The sequence below is a fragment of the Eucyclogobius newberryi genome, unplaced genomic scaffold, assembly GCF_026437365.1.
Source record: "Eucyclogobius newberryi isolate DKJ021-1_F unplaced genomic scaffold, fEucNew1.0.hap1 SCAF_59, whole genome shotgun sequence".
Classification (NCBI taxonomy): domain Eukaryota; kingdom Metazoa; phylum Chordata; class Actinopteri; order Gobiiformes; family Gobiidae; genus Eucyclogobius; species Eucyclogobius newberryi.
In genome coordinates this window covers 564,172-581,510 of record NW_027316267.1, presented here as the reverse complement: position 1 = coordinate 581,510, position 17,339 = coordinate 564,172, and the positions used below count along the sequence as shown (strand labels likewise).

The following is a 17,339-nucleotide window of genomic DNA, read 5'->3' as shown; positions in this document are numbered from 1 at the left end:
TTAAGACATTGTGAAGCAAACACATTAAGACGACCTCAACTTGAGCCACTGTTGGCTTCTGCAATCATAAGTGCTTCTCTTTGGGGTTGTCTTGGTTGTGACTTTGGCCTCAATAACTGCAAGTATCTCAAGTTTTGAAAAATACCATGAAGTTTCACTCTACCTGGTCATTCACATTACCCTGGCACAAGCACTGACTTGACTTTTGAATGCAGTAAGTGCTACTTGTTTGGGTAGTGTTGATGTCTTTGTCTGCATGCACTTTGAAATTACGTTCTGGAAAAGTTTGTTTAAACACCAGTTTCAGAGAGTCATTCTTATTTCCCTAACATGAGCATTGACTTGTCAATGAAATTCAGTAAGTGCTTTTTTGTTGGGGGGCAGTTCCATATGACAAAAGCCTCCATTGGTAATGCAAAAGAAAAAGTCCTTGCTCCAAGATTACTTCAAAATGGAACCACTTGTGCTTCTTCATGCTCATAAGTGCTCCTCTTTGGGGTTTTCTTGTCAGCAACTTGTTCACGAATAGGAACTGTACGGCCAATATCAGGACTCCTGTGCCAAATGTAAGTCAAAAGTAGAGCTCAACCACAGCCATGATCTGTCTGCATTTTATAGAAAGTGCTTCATAGTTGGGGTGTTTGTTCTGGCTTCACTATTTAGCATTGCACAATAGAATATATCAGCTTGTTTTCTCAGTAATATCACTCTGTCTCTAGACACTGACTCTTGGGCAGTGATGCTGGCTTTAAAATCGAAATACAAGAATTGTTTCTTTTTCAGTAATAAACTAAACTGAACTTTTACTTTGATCAATGTCCATGAATTGTATGGCTCTTGGCTCCATAAACACTGTTGTTGATGGCTTGCATGTAAATTGACACTCGTTGAAAAAAGAGGGTGGGACCATGGCACACATTGGTTTGGCAGTTTACAGTCAACTCAAGACAGTTTCTAGGTTCCACCGAGATTTGAACTCGGATCACTGGATTCAAAGCCCAGAGTGCTAACCATTACACCATGGAACCATACAATGCAATACCGCCATGTAGGGTTGAATTTGATGAGGGTTGGTGATCAATCTGATATGATATATCACATGCAGTGTTTTTGATGTAGGGGAACCACGGGAAGTTCTTTTCGCATTAGGCAAGTCCAAATTCTGTCTACATGCCGGCATGAGTCATTAAAATTGTATGGTCTAGTATTGTGTTTAATATCTTACAATAATTACATAGTAATACAACCGCCTGAACAGGGACTTGAACCCTGGACCCTCAGATTAAAAGTCTGATGCTCTACCGACTGAGCTTATCCAGGCTCTGAGTGAGACAGAGCCAAATGGAGCCTGGATCATTTCATAGCTGTGCATAACCTTTTTTGGGAACAGTGTTCTTTTAGCAGCAAATAAACTGGATCCAGAGTCTGACTCCCATGAGGCCTTGCATCTTTACAATGTCAATGACAATGTAATCCTTCAATGGGTTACCAAAGACAGTTGCAAAAATGATTTTGGAAGTTTCACAATGATTCAACTTGTTTGGCTGATCACTGGCTATGTATTTGATGTCTCTTGTTGGTCTGCATCGATAACTTTGTTGACGGCTTGTATGTAAATTGACTACACATTGAAGGCCCATTTTCAGAATGGCCATTACCACAGTCGTTGAAACCCTGAAAAGAAGGTGGGGCTATGGCATACGGTACTTATACTGGTCCACATACCTTAGCCAGCACAACTCACCAGAGACGGCCAAGAAGACATCGGAAGAAGATCTGGAGTACAGCAGCCACTTTGATAGGAATATCTGGATTCAGTGGAGTTCAACAGGAGCATTGACTTGTTTTTTTTCAGTAAGTTCTACTTGTTGTGACCACCATTTAAGACATTGTGAAGCAAACACATTAAGACGACCTCAAACTTGAGCCACTGTTGGCTTCTGCAATCATAAGTGCTTCTCTTTGGGGTTGTCTTGGTTGTGACTTTGGCCTCAATAACTGCAAGTATCTCAAGTTTTGAAAAATACCATGAAGTTTTCACTCTACCTGGTCATTCACATTACCCTGGCACAAGCACTGACTTGACTTTTGAATGCAGTAAGTGCTACTTGTTTGGGGTAGTGTTGATGTCTTTGTCTGCATGCACTTTGAAATTACGTTCTGGAAAAGTTTGTTTTAAACACCAGTTTCAGAGAGTCATTCTTATTTCCCTAACATGAGCATTGACTTGTCAATGAAATTCAGTAAGTGCTTTTTGTTGGGGGGCAGTTCCATATGACAAAAGCCTCCATTGGTAATGCAAAAGAAAAAGTCCTTGCTCCAAGATTACTTCAAATGGAACCACTTGTGCTTCTTCATGCTCATAAGTGCTCCTCTTTGGGGTTTTTCTTGTCAGCAACTTGTTCACGAATAGGAACTGTACGGCCAATATCAGGACTCCTGTGCCAAATGTAAGTCAAAAGTAGAGCTCAACCACAGCCATGATCTGTCTGCATTTTATAGAAAGTGCTTCATAGTTGGGGTGTTGTTCTGGCTTCACTATTTAGCATTGCACAATAGAATATATCAGCTTGTTTTCTCAGTAATATCACTCTGTCTCTAGACACTGACTCTTGGGCAGTGATGCTGGCTTTAAAATCGAAATACAAGAATTGTTTCTTTTTCAGTAATAAACTAAACTGAACTTTTACTTTGATCAATGTCCATGATATTGTATGGCTCTTGGCTCCATAAACACTGTTGTTGATGGCTTGCATGTAAAATTGACACTCGTTGAAAAAAGAGGGTGGGACCATGGCACACATTGGTTTGCAGTTTACAGTCAACTCAAGACAGTTCTAGGTTCCACCGAGATTTGAACTCGGATCACTGGATTCAAAGCCCAGAGTGCTAACCATTACACCATGGAAACCATACAATGCAATACCGCCATGTAGGGTTGAATTTGATGAGGGTTGGTGATCAATCTGATATGATATATCACATGCAGTGTTTTTGATGTAGGGGAACCACGGGAAGTTCTTTTCGCATTAGGCAAGTCCAAATTCTGTCTACATGCCGGCATGAGTCATTAAAATTGTATGGTCTAGTATTGTGTTTAATATCTTACAATAATTACATAGTAATACAACCGCCTGAACAGGGACTTGAACCCTGGACCCTCAGATTAAAAGTCTGATTGCTCTACCGACTGAGCTATCCAGGCTCTGAGTGAGACAGAGCCAAATGGAGCCTGGATCATTTCATAGCTGTGCATAACCTTTTTTGGGAACAGTGTTCTTTTAGCAGCAAATAAACTGGATCCAGAGTCTGACTCCATGAGGCCTTGCATCTTTACAATGTCAATGACAATGTAATCCTTCAATGGGTACCAAAGACAGTTTGCAAAAATGATTTGGAAGTTTCACAATGATTCAACTTGTTTGGCTGATCACTGGCTATGTATTTGATGTCTCTTGTTGGTCTGCATCGATAACTTTGTTGATCGGCTTGTATGTAAATTGACTACACATTGAAGGCCCATTTTCAGAATGGCCATTACCACAGTCGTTGAAACCCCTGAAAAGAAGGTGGGGCTATGGCATACGGTACTTATACTGGTCACATACCTTAGCCAGCCACAACTCACCAGAGACGGCCAAGAAGACATCGGAAGAAGATCTGGAGTACAGCAGCCACTTTGATAGGAATATCTGGATTCAGTGGAGTTCAACAGGAGCATTGACTTGTTTTTTTTCAGTAAGTTCTACTTGTTGTGACCACCATTTAAGACATTGTGAAGCAAACACATAAGACGACCTCAACTTGAGCCACTGTTGGCTTCTGCAATCATAAGTGCTTCTCTTTGGGGTTTGTCTTGGTTGTGACTTTGGCCTCAATAACTGCAAGTATCTCAAGTTTTGAAAAATACCATGAAGTTTTCACTCTACCTGGTCATTCACATTACCCTGGCACAAGCACTGACTTGACTTTTGAATGCAGTAAGTGCTACTTGTTGGGGTAGTGTTGATGTCTTTGTCTGCATGCACTTTGAAAATTACGTTCTGGAAAAGTTTGTTTAAACACCAGTTTCAGAGAGTCATTCTTATTTCCCTAACATGAGCATTGACTTGTCAATGAAATTCAGTAAGTGCTTTTTGTTGGGGGGGCAGTTCCATATGACAAAAGCCTCCATTGGTAATGCAAAAGAAAAAGTCCTTGCTCCAAGATTACTTCAAATGGAACCACTTGTGCTTCTTCATGCTCATAAGTGCTCCTCTTTGGGGTTTTCTTGTCAGCAACTTGTTCACGAATAGGAACTGTACGGCCAATATCAGGACTCCTGTGCCAAATGTAAGTCAAAAGTAGAGCTCAACCACAGCCATGATCTGTCTGCATTTTATAGAAAGTGCTTCATAGTTGGGGTGTTGTTCTGGCTTCACTATTTAGCATTGCACAATAGAATATATCAGCTTGTTTTCTCAGTAATATCACTCTGTCTCTAGACACTGACTCTTGGGCAGTGATGCTGGCTTTAAAATCGAAATACAAGAATTGTTTCTTTTTCAGTAATAAACTAAACTGAACTTTTACTTTGATCAATGTCCATGATATTGTATGGCTCTTGGCTCCATAAACACTGTTGTTGATGGCTTGCATGTAAATTGACACTCGTTGAAAAAAGAGGGTGGGACCATGACACACATTGGTTTGCAGTTTACAGTCAACTCAAGACAGTTCTAGGTTCCACCGAGATTTGAACTCGGATCACTGGATTCAAAGCCCAGAGTGCTAACCATTACACCATGGAACCATACAATGCAATACCGCCATGTAGGGTTGAATTTGATGAGGGTTGGTGATCAATCTGATATGATATATCACATGCAGTGTTTTTGATGTAGGGGAACCACGGGAAGTTCTTTTCGCATTAGGCAAGTCCAAATTCTGTCTACATGCCGGCATGAGTCATTAAAATTGTATGGTCTAGTATTGTGTTTAATATCTTACAATAATTACATAGTAATACAACCGCCTGAACAGGGACTTGAACCCTGGACCCTCAGATTAAAAGTCTGATGCTCTACCGACTGAGCTATCCAGGCTCTGAGTGAGACAGAGCCAAATGGAGCCTGGATCATTTCATAGCTGTGCATAACCTTTTTTGGGAACAGTGTTCTTTTAGCAGCAAATAAACTGGATCCAGAGTCTGACTCCCATGAGGCCTTGCATCTTTACAATGTCAATGACAATGTAATCCTTCAATGGGTACCAAAGACAGTTGCAAAAATGATTTGGAAGTTTCACAATGATTCAACTTGTTTGGCTGATCACTGGCTATGTATTTGATGTCTCTTGTTGGTCTGCATCGATAACTTTGTTGACGGCTTGTATGTAAATTGACTACACATTGAAGGCCCATTTTCAGAATGGCCATTACCACAGTCGTTGAAACCCTGAAAAGAAGGTGGGGCTATGGCATACGGTACTTATACTGGTCACATACCTTAGCCAGCACAACTCACCAGAGACGGCCAAGAAGACATCGGAAGAAGATCTGGAGTACAGCAGCCACTTTGATAGGAATATCTGGATTCAGTGGAGTTCAACAGGAGCATTGACTTGTTTTTTTCAGTAAGTTCTACTTGTTGTGACCACCATTTAAGACATTGTGAAGCAAACACATTAAGACGACCTCAACTTGAGCCACTGTTGGCTTCTGCAATCATAAGTGCTTCTCTTTGGGGTTGTCTTGGTTGTGACTTTGGCCTCAATAACTGCAAGTATCTCAAGTTTTGAAAAATACCATGAAGTTTTCACTCTACCTGGTCATTCACATTACCCTGGCACAAGCACTGACTTGACTTTTGAATGCAGTAAGTGCTACTTGTTGGGGTAGTGTTGATGTCTTTGTCTGCATGCACTTTGAAATTACGTTCTGGAAAAGTTTGTTTAAACACCAGTTTCAGAGAGTCATTCTTATTTCCCTAACATGAGCATTGACTTGTCAATGAAATTCAGTAAGTGCTTTTTGTTGGGGGGCAGTTCCATATGACAAAAGCCTCCATTGGTAATGCAAAAGAAAAAGTCCTTGCTCCAAGATTACTTCAAATGGAACCACTTGTGCTTCTTCATGCTCATAAGTGCTCCTCTTTGGGGTTTTCTTGTCAGCAACTTGTTCACGAATAGGAACTGTACGGCCAATATCAGGACTCCTGTGCCAAATGTAAGTCAAAAGTAGAGCTCAACCACAGCCATGATCTGTCTGCATTTTATAGAAAGTGCTTCATAGTTGGGGTGTTGTTCTGGCTTCACTATTTAGCATTGCACAATAGAATATATCAGCTTGTTTTCTCAGTAATATCACTCTGTCTCTAGACACTGACTCTTGGGCAGTGATGCTGGCTTTAAAATCGAAATACAAGAATTGTTTCTTTTTCAGTAATAAACTAAACTGAACTTTTACTTTGATCAATGTCCATGATATTGTATGGCTCTTGGCTCCATAAACACTGTTGTTGATGGCTTGCATGTAAATTGACACTCGTTGAAAAAAGAGGGTGGGACCATGACACACATTGGTTTGCAGTTTACAGTCAACTCAAGACAGTTCTAGGTTCCACCGAGATTTGAACTCGGATCACTGGATTCAAAGCCCAGAGTGCTAACCATTACACCATGGAACCATACAATGCAATACCGCCATGTAGGGTTGAATTTGATGAGGGTTGGTGATCAATCTGATATGATATATCACATGCAGTGTTTTTGATGTAGGGGAACCACGGGAAGTTCTTTTCGCATTAGGCAAGTCCAAATTCTGTCTACATGCCGGCATGAGTCATTAAAATTGTATGGTCTAGTATTGTGTTTAATATCTTACAATAATTACATAGTAATACAACCGCCTGAACAGGGACTTGAACCCTGGACCCTCAGATTAAAAGTCTGATGCTCTACCGACTGAGCTATCCAGGCTCTGAGTGAGACAGAGCCAAATGGAGCCTGGATCATTTCATAGCTGTGCATAACCTTTTTTGGGAACAGTGTTCTTTTAGCAGCAAATAAACTGGATCCAGAGTCTGACTCCCATGAGGCCTTGCATCTTTACAATGTCAATGACAATGTAATCCTTCAATGGGTACCAAAGACAGTTGCAAAAATGATTTGGAAGTTTCACAATGATTCAACTTGTTTGGCTGATCACTGGCTATGTATTTGATGTCTCTTGTTGGTCTGCATCGATAACTTTGTTGACGGCTTGTATGTAAATTGACTACACATTGAAGGCCCATTTTCAGAATGGCCATTACCACAGTCGTTGAAACCCTGAAAAGAAGGTGGGGCTATGGCATACGGTACTTATACTGGTCACATACCTTAGCCAGCACAACTCACCAGAGACGGCCAAGAAGACATCGGAAGAAGATCTGGAGTACAGCAGCCACTTTGATAGGAATATCTGGATTCAGTGGAGTTCAACAGGAGCATTGACTTGTTTTTTTCAGTAAGTTCTACTTGTTGTGACCACCATTTAAGACATTGTGAAGCAAACACATTAAGACGACCTCAACTTGAGCCACTGTTGGCTTCTGCAATCATAAGTGCTTCTCTTTGGGGTTGTCTTGGTTGTGACTTTGGCCTCAATAACTGCAAGTATCTCAAGTTTTGAAAAATACCATGAAGTTTTCACTCTACCTGGTCATTCACATTACCCTGGCACAAGCACTGACTTGACTTTTGAATGCAGTAAGTGCTACTTGTTTGGGTAGTGTTGATGTCTTTGTCTGCATGCACTTTGAAATTACGTTCTGGAAAAGTTTGTTTAAACACCAGTTTCAGAGAGTCATTCTTATTTCCCTAACATGAGCATTGACTTGTCAATGAAATTCAGTAAGTGCTTTTTGTTGGGGGGCAGTTCCATATGACAAAAGCCTCCATTGGTAATGCAAAAGAAAAAGTCCTTGCTCCAAGATTACTTCAAATGGAACCACTTGTGCTTCTTCATGCTCATAAGTGCTCCTCTTTGGGGTTTTCTTGTCAGCAACTTGTTCACGAATAGGAACTGTACGGCCAATATCAGGACTCCTGTGCCAAATGTAAGTCAAAAGTAGAGCTCAACCACAGCCATGATCTGTCTGCATTTTATAGAAAGTGCTTCATAGTTGGGGTGTTGTTCTGGCTTCACTATTTAGCATTGCACAATAGAATATATCAGCTTGTTTTCTCAGTAATATCACTCTGTCTCTAGACACTGACTCTTGGGCAGTGATGCTGGCTTTAAAATCGAAATACAAGAATTGTTTCTTTTTCAGTAATAAACTAAACTGAACTTTTACTTTGATCAATGTCCATGATATTGTATGGCTCTTGGCTCCATAAACACTGTTGTTGATGGCTTGCATGTAAATTGACACTCGTTGAAAAAAGAGGGTGGGACCATGGCACACATTGGTTTGCAGTTTACAGTCAACTCAAGACAGTTCTAGGTTCCACCGAGATTTGAACTCGGATCACTGGATTCAAAGCCCAGAGTGCTAACCATTACACCATGGAACCATACAATGCAATACCGCCATGTAGGGTTGAATTTGATGAGGGTTGGTGATCAATCTGATATGATATATCACATGCAGTGTTTTTGATGTAGGGGAACCACGGGAAGTTCTTTTCGCATTAGGCAAGTCCAAATTCTGTCTACATGCCGGCATGAGTCATTAAAATTGTATGGTCTAGTATTGTGTTTAATATCTTACAATAATTACATAGTAATACAACCGCCTGAACAGGGACTTGAACCCTGGACCCTCAGATTAAAAGTCTGATGCTCTACCGACTGAGCTATCCAGGCTCTGAGTGAGACAGAGCCAAATGGAGCCTGGATCATTTCATAGCTGTGCATAACCTTTTTTGGGAACAGTGTTCTTTTAGCAGCAAATAAACTGGATCCAGAGTCTGACTCCCATGAGGCCTTGCATCTTTACAATGTCAATGACAATGTAATCCTTCAATGGGTACCAAAGACAGTTGCAAAAATGATTTGGAAGTTTCACAATGATTCAACTTGTTTGGCTGATCACTGGCTATGTATTTGATGTCTCTTGTTGGTCTGCATCGATAACTTTGTTGACGGCTTGTATGTAAATTGACTACACATTGAAGGCCCATTTTCAGAATGGCCATTACCACAGTCGTTGAAACCCTGAAAAGAAGGTGGGGCTATGGCATACGGTACTTATACTGGTCACATACCTTAGCCAGCACAACTCACCAGAGACGGCCAAGAAGACATCGGAAGAAGATCTGGAGTACAGCAGCCACTTTGATAGGAATATCTGGATTCAGTGGAGTTCAACAGGAGCATTGACTTGTTTTTTTCAGTAAGTTCTACTTGTTGTGACCACCATTTAAGACATTGTGAAGCAAACACATTAAGACGACCTCAACTTGAGCCACTGTTGGCTTCTGCAATCATAAGTGCTTCTCTTTGGGGTTGTCTTGGTTGTGACTTTGGCCTCAATAACTGCAAGTATCTCAAGTTTTGAAAAATACCATGAAGTTTTCACTCTACCTGGTCATTCACATTACCCTGGCACAAGCACTGACTTGACTTTTGAATGCAGTAAGTGCTACTTGTTGGGGTAGTGTTGATGTCTTTGTCTGCATGCACTTTGAAATTACGTTCTGGAAAAGTTTGTTTAAACACCAGTTTCAGAGAGTCATTCTTATTTCCCTAACATGAGCATTGACTTGTCAATGAAATTCAGTAAGTGCTTTTTGTTGGGGGGGCAGTTCCATATGACAAAAGCCTCCATTGGTAATGCAAAAGAAAAAGTCCTTGCTCCAAGATTACTTCAAATGGAACCACTTGTGCTTCTTCATGCTCATAAGTGCTCCTCTTTGGGGTTTTCTTGTCAGCAACTTGTTCACGAATAGGAACTGTACGGCCAATATCAGGACTCCTGTGCCAAATGTAAGTCAAAAGTAGAGCTCAACCACAGCCATGATCTGTCTGCATTTTATAGAAAGTGCTTCATAGTTGGGGTGTTGTTCTGGCTTCACTATTTAGCATTGCACAATAGAATATATCAGCTTGTTTTCTCAGTAATATCACTCTGTCTCTAGACACTGACTCTTGGGCAGTGATGCTGGCTTTAAAATCGAAATACAAGAATTGTTTCTTTTTCAGTAATAAACTAAACTGAACTTTTACTTTGATCAATGTCCATGATATTGTATGGCTCTTGGCTCCATAAACACTGTTGTTGATGGCTTGCATGTAAATTGACACTCGTTGAAAAAAGAGGGTGGGACCATGACACACATTGGTTTGCAGTTTACAGTCAACTCAAGACAGTTCTAGGTTCCACCGAGATTTGAACTCGGATCACTGGATTCAAAGCCCAGAGTGCTAACCATTACACCATGGAACCATACAATGCAATACCGCCATGTAGGGTTGAATTTGATGAGGGTTGGTGATCAATCTGATATGATATATCACATGCAGTGTTTTTGATGTAGGGGAACCACGGGAAGTTCTTTTCGCATTAGGCAAGTCCAAATTCTGTCTACATGCCGGCATGAGTCATTAAAATTGTATGGTCTAGTATTGTGTTTAATATCTTACAATAATTACATAGTAATACAACCGCCTGAACAGGGACTTGAACCCTGGACCCTCAGATTAAAAGTCTGATGCTCTACCGACTGAGCTATCCAGGCTCTGAGTGAGACAGAGCCAAATGGAGCCTGGATCATTTCATAGCTGTGCATAACCTTTTTTGGGAACAGTGTTCTTTTAGCAGCAAATAAACTGGATCCAGAGTCTGACTCCCATGAGGCCTTGCATCTTTACAATGTCAATGACAATGTAATCCTTCAATGGGTACCAAAGACAGTTGCAAAAATGATTTGGAAGTTTCACAATGATTCAACTTGTTTGGCTGATCACTGGCTATGTATTTGATGTCTCTTGTTGGTCTGCATCGATAACTTTGTTGACGGCTTGTATGTAAATTGACTACACATTGAAGGCCCATTTTCAGAATGGCCATTACCACAGTCGTTGAAACCCTGAAAAGAAGGTGGGGCTATGGCATACGGTACTTATACTGGTCACATACCTTAGCCAGCACAACTCACCAGAGACGGCCAAGAAGACATCGGAAGAAGATCTGGAGTACAGCAGCCACTTTGATAGGAATATCTGGATTCAGTGGAGTTCAACAGGAGCATTGACTTGTTTTTTTCAGTAAGTTCTACTTGTTGTGACCACCATTTAAGACATTGTGAAGCAAACACATTAAGACGACCTCAACTTGAGCCACTGTTGGCTTCTGCAATCATAAGTGCTTCTCTTTGGGGTTGTCTTGGTTGTGACTTTGGCCTCAATAACTGCAAGTATCTCAAGTTTTGAAAAATACCATGAAGTTTTCACTCTACCTGGTCATTCACATTACCCTGGCACAAGCACTGACTTGACTTTTGAATGCAGTAAGTGCTACTTGTTTGGGTAGTGTTGATGTCTTTGTCTGCATGCACTTTGAAATTACGTTCTGGAAAAGTTTGTTTAAACACCAGTTTCAGAGAGTCATTCTTATTTCCCTAACATGAGCATTGACTTGTCAATGAAATTCAGTAAGTGCTTTTTGTTGGGGGGCAGTTCCATATGACAAAAGCCTCCATTGGTAATGCAAAAGAAAAAGTCCTTGCTCCAAGATTACTTCAAATGGAACCACTTGTGCTTCTTCATGCTCATAAGTGCTCCTCTTTGGGGTTTTCTTGTCAGCAACTTGTTCACGAATAGGAACTGTACGGCCAATATCAGGACTCCTGTGCCAAATGTAAGTCAAAAGTAGAGCTCAACCACAGCCATGATCTGTCTGCATTTTATAGAAAGTGCTTCATAGTTGGGGTGTTGTTCTGGCTTCACTATTTAGCATTGCACAATAGAATATATCAGCTTGTTTTCTCAGTAATATCACTCTGTCTCTAGACACTGACTCTTGGGCAGTGATGCTGGCTTTAAAATCGAAATACAAGAATTGTTTCTTTTTCAGTAATAAACTAAACTGAACTTTTACTTTGATCAATGTCCATGATATTGTATGGCTCTTGGCTCCATAAACACTGTTGTTGATGGCTTGCATGTAAATTGACACTCGTTGAAAAAAGAGGGTGGGACCATGGCACACATTGGTTTGCAGTTTACAGTCAACTCAAGACAGTTCTAGGTTCCACCGAGATTTGAACTCGGATCACTGGATTCAAAGCCCAGAGTGCTAACCATTACACCATGGAACCATACAATGCAATACCGCCATGTAGGGTTGAATTTGATGAGGGTTGGTGATCAATCTGATATGATATATCACATGCAGTGTTTTTGATGTAGGGGAACCACGGGAAGTTCTTTTCGCATTAGGCAAGTCCAAATTCTGTCTACATGCCGGCATGAGTCATTAAAATTGTATGGTCTAGTATTGTGTTTAATATCTTACAATAATTACATAGTAATACAACCGCCTGAACAGGGACTTGAACCCTGGACCCTCAGATTAAAAGTCTGATGCTCTACCGACTGAGCTATCCAGGCTCTGAGTGAGACAGAGCCAAATGGAGCCTGGATCATTTCATAGCTGTGCATAACCTTTTTTGGGAACAGTGTTCTTTTAGCAGCAAATAAACTGGATCCAGAGTCTGACTCCCATGAGGCCTTGCATCTTTACAATGTCAATGACAATGTAATCCTTCAATGGGTACCAAAGACAGTTGCAAAAATGATTTGGAAGTTTCACAATGATTCAACTTGTTTGGCTGATCACTGGCTATGTATTTGATGTCTCTTGTTGGTCTGCATCGATAACTTTGTTGACGGCTTGTATGTAAATTGACTACACATTGAAGGCCCATTTTCAGAATGGCCATTACCACAGTCGTTGAAACCCTGAAAAGAAGGTGGGGCTATGGCATACGGTACTTATACTGGTCACATACCTTAGCCAGCACAACTCACCAGAGACGGCCAAGAAGACATCGGAAGAAGATCTGGAGTACAGCAGCCACTTTGATAGGAATATCTGGATTCAGTGGAGTTCAACAGGAGCATTGACTTGTTTTTTTCAGTAAGTTCTACTTGTTGTGACCACCATTTAAGACATTGTGAAGCAAACACATTAAGACGACCTCAACTTGAGCCACTGTTGGCTTCTGCAATCATAAGTGCTTCTCTTTGGGGTTGTCTTGGTTGTGACTTTGGCCTCAATAACTGCAAGTATCTCAAGTTTTGAAAAATACCATGAAGTTTTCACTCTACCTGGTCATTCACATTACCCTGGCACAAGCACTGACTTGACTTTTGAATGCAGTAAGTGCTACTTGTTTGGGTAGTGTTGATGTCTTTGTCTGCATGCACTTTGAAATTACGTTCTGGAAAAGTTTGTTTAAACACCAGTTTCAGAGAGTCATTCTTATTTCCCTAACATGAGCATTGACTTGTCAATGAAATTCAGTAAGTGCTTTTTGTTGGGGGGCAGTTCCATATGACAAAAGCCTCCATTGGTAATGCAAAAGAAAAAGTCCTTGCTCCAAGATTACTTCAAATGGAACCACTTGTGCTTCTTCATGCTCATAAGTGCTCCTCTTTGGGGTTTTCTTGTCAGCAACTTGTTCACGAATAGGAACTGTACGGCCAATATCAGGACTCCTGTGCCAAATGTAAGTCAAAAGTAGAGCTCAACCACAGCCATGATCTGTCTGCATTTTATAGAAAGTGCTTCATAGTTGGGGTGTTGTTCTGGCTTCGCTATTTAGCATTGCACAATAGAATATATCAGCTTGTTTTCTCAGTAATATCACTCTGTCTCTAGACACTGACTCTTGGGCAGTGATGCTGGCTTTAAAATCGAAATACAAGAATTGTTTCTTTTTCAGTAATAAACTAAACTGAACTTTTACTTTGATCAATGTCCATGATATTGTATGGCTCTTGGCTCCATAAACACTGTTGTTGATGGCTTGCATGTAAATTGACACTCGTTGAAAAAAGAGGGTGGGACCATGGCACACATTGGTTTGCAGTTTACAGTCAACTCAAGACAGTTCTAGGTTCCACCGAGATTTGAACTCGGATCACTGGATTCAAAGCCCAGAGTGCTAACCATTACACCATGGAACCATACAATGCAATACCGCCATGTAGGGTTGAATTTGATGAGGGTTGGTGATCAATCTGATATGATATATATCACATGCAGTGTTTTTGATGTAGGGGAACCACGGGAAGTTCTTTTCGCATTAGGCAAGTCCAAATTCTGTCTACATGCCGGCATGAGTCATTAAAATTGTATGGTCTAGTATTGTGTTTAATATCTTACAATAATTACATAGTAATACAACCGCCTGAACAGGGACTTGAACCCTGGACCCTCAGATTAAAAGTCTGATGCTCTACCGACTGAGCTATCCAGGCTCTGAGTGAGACAGAGCCAAATGGAGCCTGGATCATTTCATAGCTGTGCATAACCTTTTTTGGGAACAGTGTTCTTTTAGCAGCAAATAAACTGGATCCAGAGTCTGACTCCCATGAGGCCTTGCATCTTTACAATGTCAATGACAATGTAATCCTTCAATGGGTACCAAAGACAGTTGCAAAAATGATTTGGAAGTTTCACAATGATTCAACTTGTTTGGCTGATCACTGGCTATGTATTTGATGTCTCTTGTTGGTCTGCATCGATAACTTTGTTGACGGCTTGTATGTAAATTGACTACACATTGAAGGCCCATTTTCAGAATGGCCATTACCACAGTCGTTGAAACCCTGAAAAGAAGGTGGGGCTATGGCATACGGTACTTATACTGGTCACATACCTTAGCCAGCACAACTCACCAGAGACGGCCAAGAAGACATCGGAAGAAGATCTGGAGTACAGCAGCCACTTTGATAGGAATATCTGGATTCAGTGGAGTTCAACAGGAGCATTGACTTGTTTTTTTCAGTAAGTTCTACTTGTTGTGACCACCATTTAAGACATTGTGAAGCAAACACATTAAGACGACCTCAACTTGAGCCACTGTTGGCTTCTGCAATCATAAGTGCTTCTCTTTGGGGTTGTCTTGGTTGTGACTTTGGCCTCAATAACTGCAAGTATCTCAAGTTTTGAAAAATACCATGAAGTTTTCACTCTACCTGGTCATTCACATTACCCTGGCACAAGCACTGACTTGACTTTTGAATGCAGTAAGTGCTACTTGTTGGGGTAGTGTTGATGTCTTTGTCTGCATGCACTTTGAAATTACGTTCTGGAAAAGTTTGTTTAAACACCAGTTTCAGAGAGTCATTCTTATTTCCCTAACATGAGCATTGACTTGTCAATGAAATTCAGTAAGTGCTTTTTGTTGGGGGGCAGTTCCATATGACAAAAGCCTCCATTGGTAATGCAAAAGAAAAAGTCCTTGCTCCAAGATTACTTCAAATGGAACCACTTGTGCTTCTTCATGCTCATAAGTGCTCCTCTTTGGGGTTTTCTTGTCAGCAACTTGTTCACGAATAGGAACTGTACGGCCAATATCAGGACTCCTGTGCCAAATGTAAGTCAAAAGTAGAGCTCAACCACAGCCATGATCTGTCTGCATTTTATAGAAAGTGCTTCATAGTTGGGGTGTTGTTCTGGCTTCACTATTTAGCATTGCACAATAGAATATATCAGCTTGTTTTCTCAGTAATATCACTCTGTCTCTAGACACTGACTCTTGGGCAGTGATGCTGGCTTTAAAATCGAAATACAAGAATTGTTTCTTTTTCAGTAATAAACTAAACTGAACTTTTACTTTGATCAATGTCCATGATATTGTATGGCTCTTGGCTCCATAAACACTGTTGTTGATGGCTTGCATGTAAATTGACACTCGTTGAAAAAAGAGGGTGGGACCATGGCACACATTGGTTTGCAGTTTACAGTCAACTCAAGACAGTTCTAGGTTCCACCGAGATTTGAACTCGGATCACTGGATTCAAAGCCCAGAGTGCTAACCATTACACCATGGAACCATACAATGCAATACCGCCATGTAGGGTTGAATTTGATGAGGGTTGGTGATCAATCTGATATGATATATCACATGCAGTGTTTTTGATGTAGGGGAACCACGGGAAGTTCTTTTCGCATTAGGCAAGTCCAAATTCTGTCTACATGCCGGCATGAGTCATTAAAATTGTATGGTCTAGTATTGTGTTTAATATCTTACAATAATTACATAGTAATACAACCGCCTGAACAGGGACTTGAACCCTGGACCCTCAGATTAAAAGTCTGATGCTCTACCGACTGAGCTATCCAGGCTCTGAGTGAGACAGAGCCAAATGGAGCCTGGATCATTTCATAGCTGTGCATAACCTTTTTTGGGAACAGTGTTCTTTTAGCAGCAAATAAACTGGATCCAGAGTCTGACTCCCATGAGGCCTTGCATCTTTACAATGTCAATGACAATGTAATCCTTCAATGGGTACCAAAGACAGTTGCAAAAATGATTTGGAAGTTTCACAATGATTCAACTTGTTTGGCTGATCACTGGCTATGTATTTGATGTCTCTTGTTGGTCTGCATCGATAACTTTGTTGACGGCTTGTATGTAAATTGACTACACATTGAAGGCCCATTTTCAGAATGGCCATTACCACAGTCGTTGAAACCCTGAAAAGAAGGTGGGGCTATGGCATACGGTACTTATACTGGTCACATACCTTAGCCAGCACAACTCACCAGAGACGGCCAAGAAGACATCGGAAGAAGATCTGGAGTACAGCAGCCACTTTGATAGGAATATCTGGATTCAGTGGAGTTCAACAGGAGCATTGACTTGTTTTTTTCAGTAAGTTCTACTTGTTGTGACCACCATTTAAGACATTGTGAAGCAAACACATTAAGACGACCTCAACTTGAGCCACTGTTGGCTTCTGCAATCATAAGTGCTTCTCTTTGGGGTTGTCTTGGTTGTGACTTTGGCCTCAATAACTGCAAGTATCTCAAGTTTTGAAAAATACCATGAAGTTTTCACTCTACCTGGTCATTCACATTACCCTGGCACAAGCACTGACTTGACTTTTGAATGCAGTAAGTGCTACTTGTTGGGGTAGTGTTGATGTCTTTGTCTGCATGCACTTTGAAATTACGTTCTGGAAAAGTTTGTTTAAACACCAGTTTCAGAGAGTCATTCTTATTTCCCTAACATGAGCATTGACTTGTCAATGAAATTCAGTAAGTGCTTTTTGTTGGGGGGCAGTTCCATATGACAAAAGCCTCCATTGGTAATGCAAAAGAAAAAGTCCTTGCTCCAAGATTACTTCAAATGGAACC

General features: G+C 40.9%; 16 non-coding genes across 16 annotated transcripts; all 16 read right to left on the bottom strand.

Annotated features, from left to right (window-relative positions):
* Positions 1-956: 956 nt before the first annotated feature.
* trnaq-uug (transfer RNA glutamine (anticodon UUG)) lies at positions 957-1,028 on the bottom strand. The gene has a single exon. It is a non-coding gene; the product is annotated as a tRNA-Gln (tRNA).
* Positions 1,029-2,839: 1,811 nt separating this feature from the next.
* trnaq-uug (transfer RNA glutamine (anticodon UUG)) lies at positions 2,840-2,912 on the bottom strand. Its single transcript has one exon. It is a non-coding gene; the product is annotated as a tRNA-Gln (tRNA).
* Positions 2,913-4,720: 1,808 nt separating this feature from the next.
* On the bottom strand, positions 4,721-4,792 carry trnaq-uug (transfer RNA glutamine (anticodon UUG)). Its single transcript has one exon. It is a non-coding gene; the product is annotated as a tRNA-Gln (tRNA).
* Positions 4,793-5,011: 219 nt separating this feature from the next.
* On the bottom strand, positions 5,012-5,084 carry trnak-uuu (transfer RNA lysine (anticodon UUU)). Its single transcript has one exon. It is a non-coding gene; the product is annotated as a tRNA-Lys (tRNA).
* A 1,509-nt stretch (positions 5,085-6,593) lies between these two features.
* On the bottom strand, positions 6,594-6,665 carry trnaq-uug (transfer RNA glutamine (anticodon UUG)). The gene has a single exon. It is a non-coding gene; the product is annotated as a tRNA-Gln (tRNA).
* A 219-nt stretch (positions 6,666-6,884) lies between these two features.
* Positions 6,885-6,957, bottom strand: trnak-uuu (transfer RNA lysine (anticodon UUU)). Its single transcript has one exon. It is a non-coding gene; the product is annotated as a tRNA-Lys (tRNA).
* Positions 6,958-8,466: 1,509 nt separating this feature from the next.
* trnaq-uug (transfer RNA glutamine (anticodon UUG)) lies at positions 8,467-8,538 on the bottom strand. The gene has a single exon. It is a non-coding gene; the product is annotated as a tRNA-Gln (tRNA).
* Positions 8,539-8,757: 219 nt separating this feature from the next.
* On the bottom strand, positions 8,758-8,830 carry trnak-uuu (transfer RNA lysine (anticodon UUU)). Its single transcript has one exon. It is a non-coding gene; the product is annotated as a tRNA-Lys (tRNA).
* A 1,510-nt stretch (positions 8,831-10,340) lies between these two features.
* Positions 10,341-10,412, bottom strand: trnaq-uug (transfer RNA glutamine (anticodon UUG)). Its single transcript has one exon. It is a non-coding gene; the product is annotated as a tRNA-Gln (tRNA).
* A 219-nt stretch (positions 10,413-10,631) lies between these two features.
* trnak-uuu (transfer RNA lysine (anticodon UUU)) lies at positions 10,632-10,704 on the bottom strand. The gene has a single exon. It is a non-coding gene; the product is annotated as a tRNA-Lys (tRNA).
* A 1,509-nt stretch (positions 10,705-12,213) lies between these two features.
* On the bottom strand, positions 12,214-12,285 carry trnaq-uug (transfer RNA glutamine (anticodon UUG)). Its single transcript has one exon. It is a non-coding gene; the product is annotated as a tRNA-Gln (tRNA).
* A 219-nt stretch (positions 12,286-12,504) lies between these two features.
* On the bottom strand, positions 12,505-12,577 carry trnak-uuu (transfer RNA lysine (anticodon UUU)). Its single transcript has one exon. It is a non-coding gene; the product is annotated as a tRNA-Lys (tRNA).
* Positions 12,578-14,086: 1,509 nt separating this feature from the next.
* trnaq-uug (transfer RNA glutamine (anticodon UUG)) lies at positions 14,087-14,158 on the bottom strand. The gene has a single exon. It is a non-coding gene; the product is annotated as a tRNA-Gln (tRNA).
* A 221-nt stretch (positions 14,159-14,379) lies between these two features.
* Positions 14,380-14,452, bottom strand: trnak-uuu (transfer RNA lysine (anticodon UUU)). The gene has a single exon. It is a non-coding gene; the product is annotated as a tRNA-Lys (tRNA).
* Positions 14,453-15,961: 1,509 nt separating this feature from the next.
* On the bottom strand, positions 15,962-16,033 carry trnaq-uug (transfer RNA glutamine (anticodon UUG)). The gene has a single exon. It is a non-coding gene; the product is annotated as a tRNA-Gln (tRNA).
* Positions 16,034-16,252: 219 nt separating this feature from the next.
* trnak-uuu (transfer RNA lysine (anticodon UUU)) lies at positions 16,253-16,325 on the bottom strand. Its single transcript has one exon. It is a non-coding gene; the product is annotated as a tRNA-Lys (tRNA).
* Positions 16,326-17,339: the final 1,014 nt, after the last annotated feature.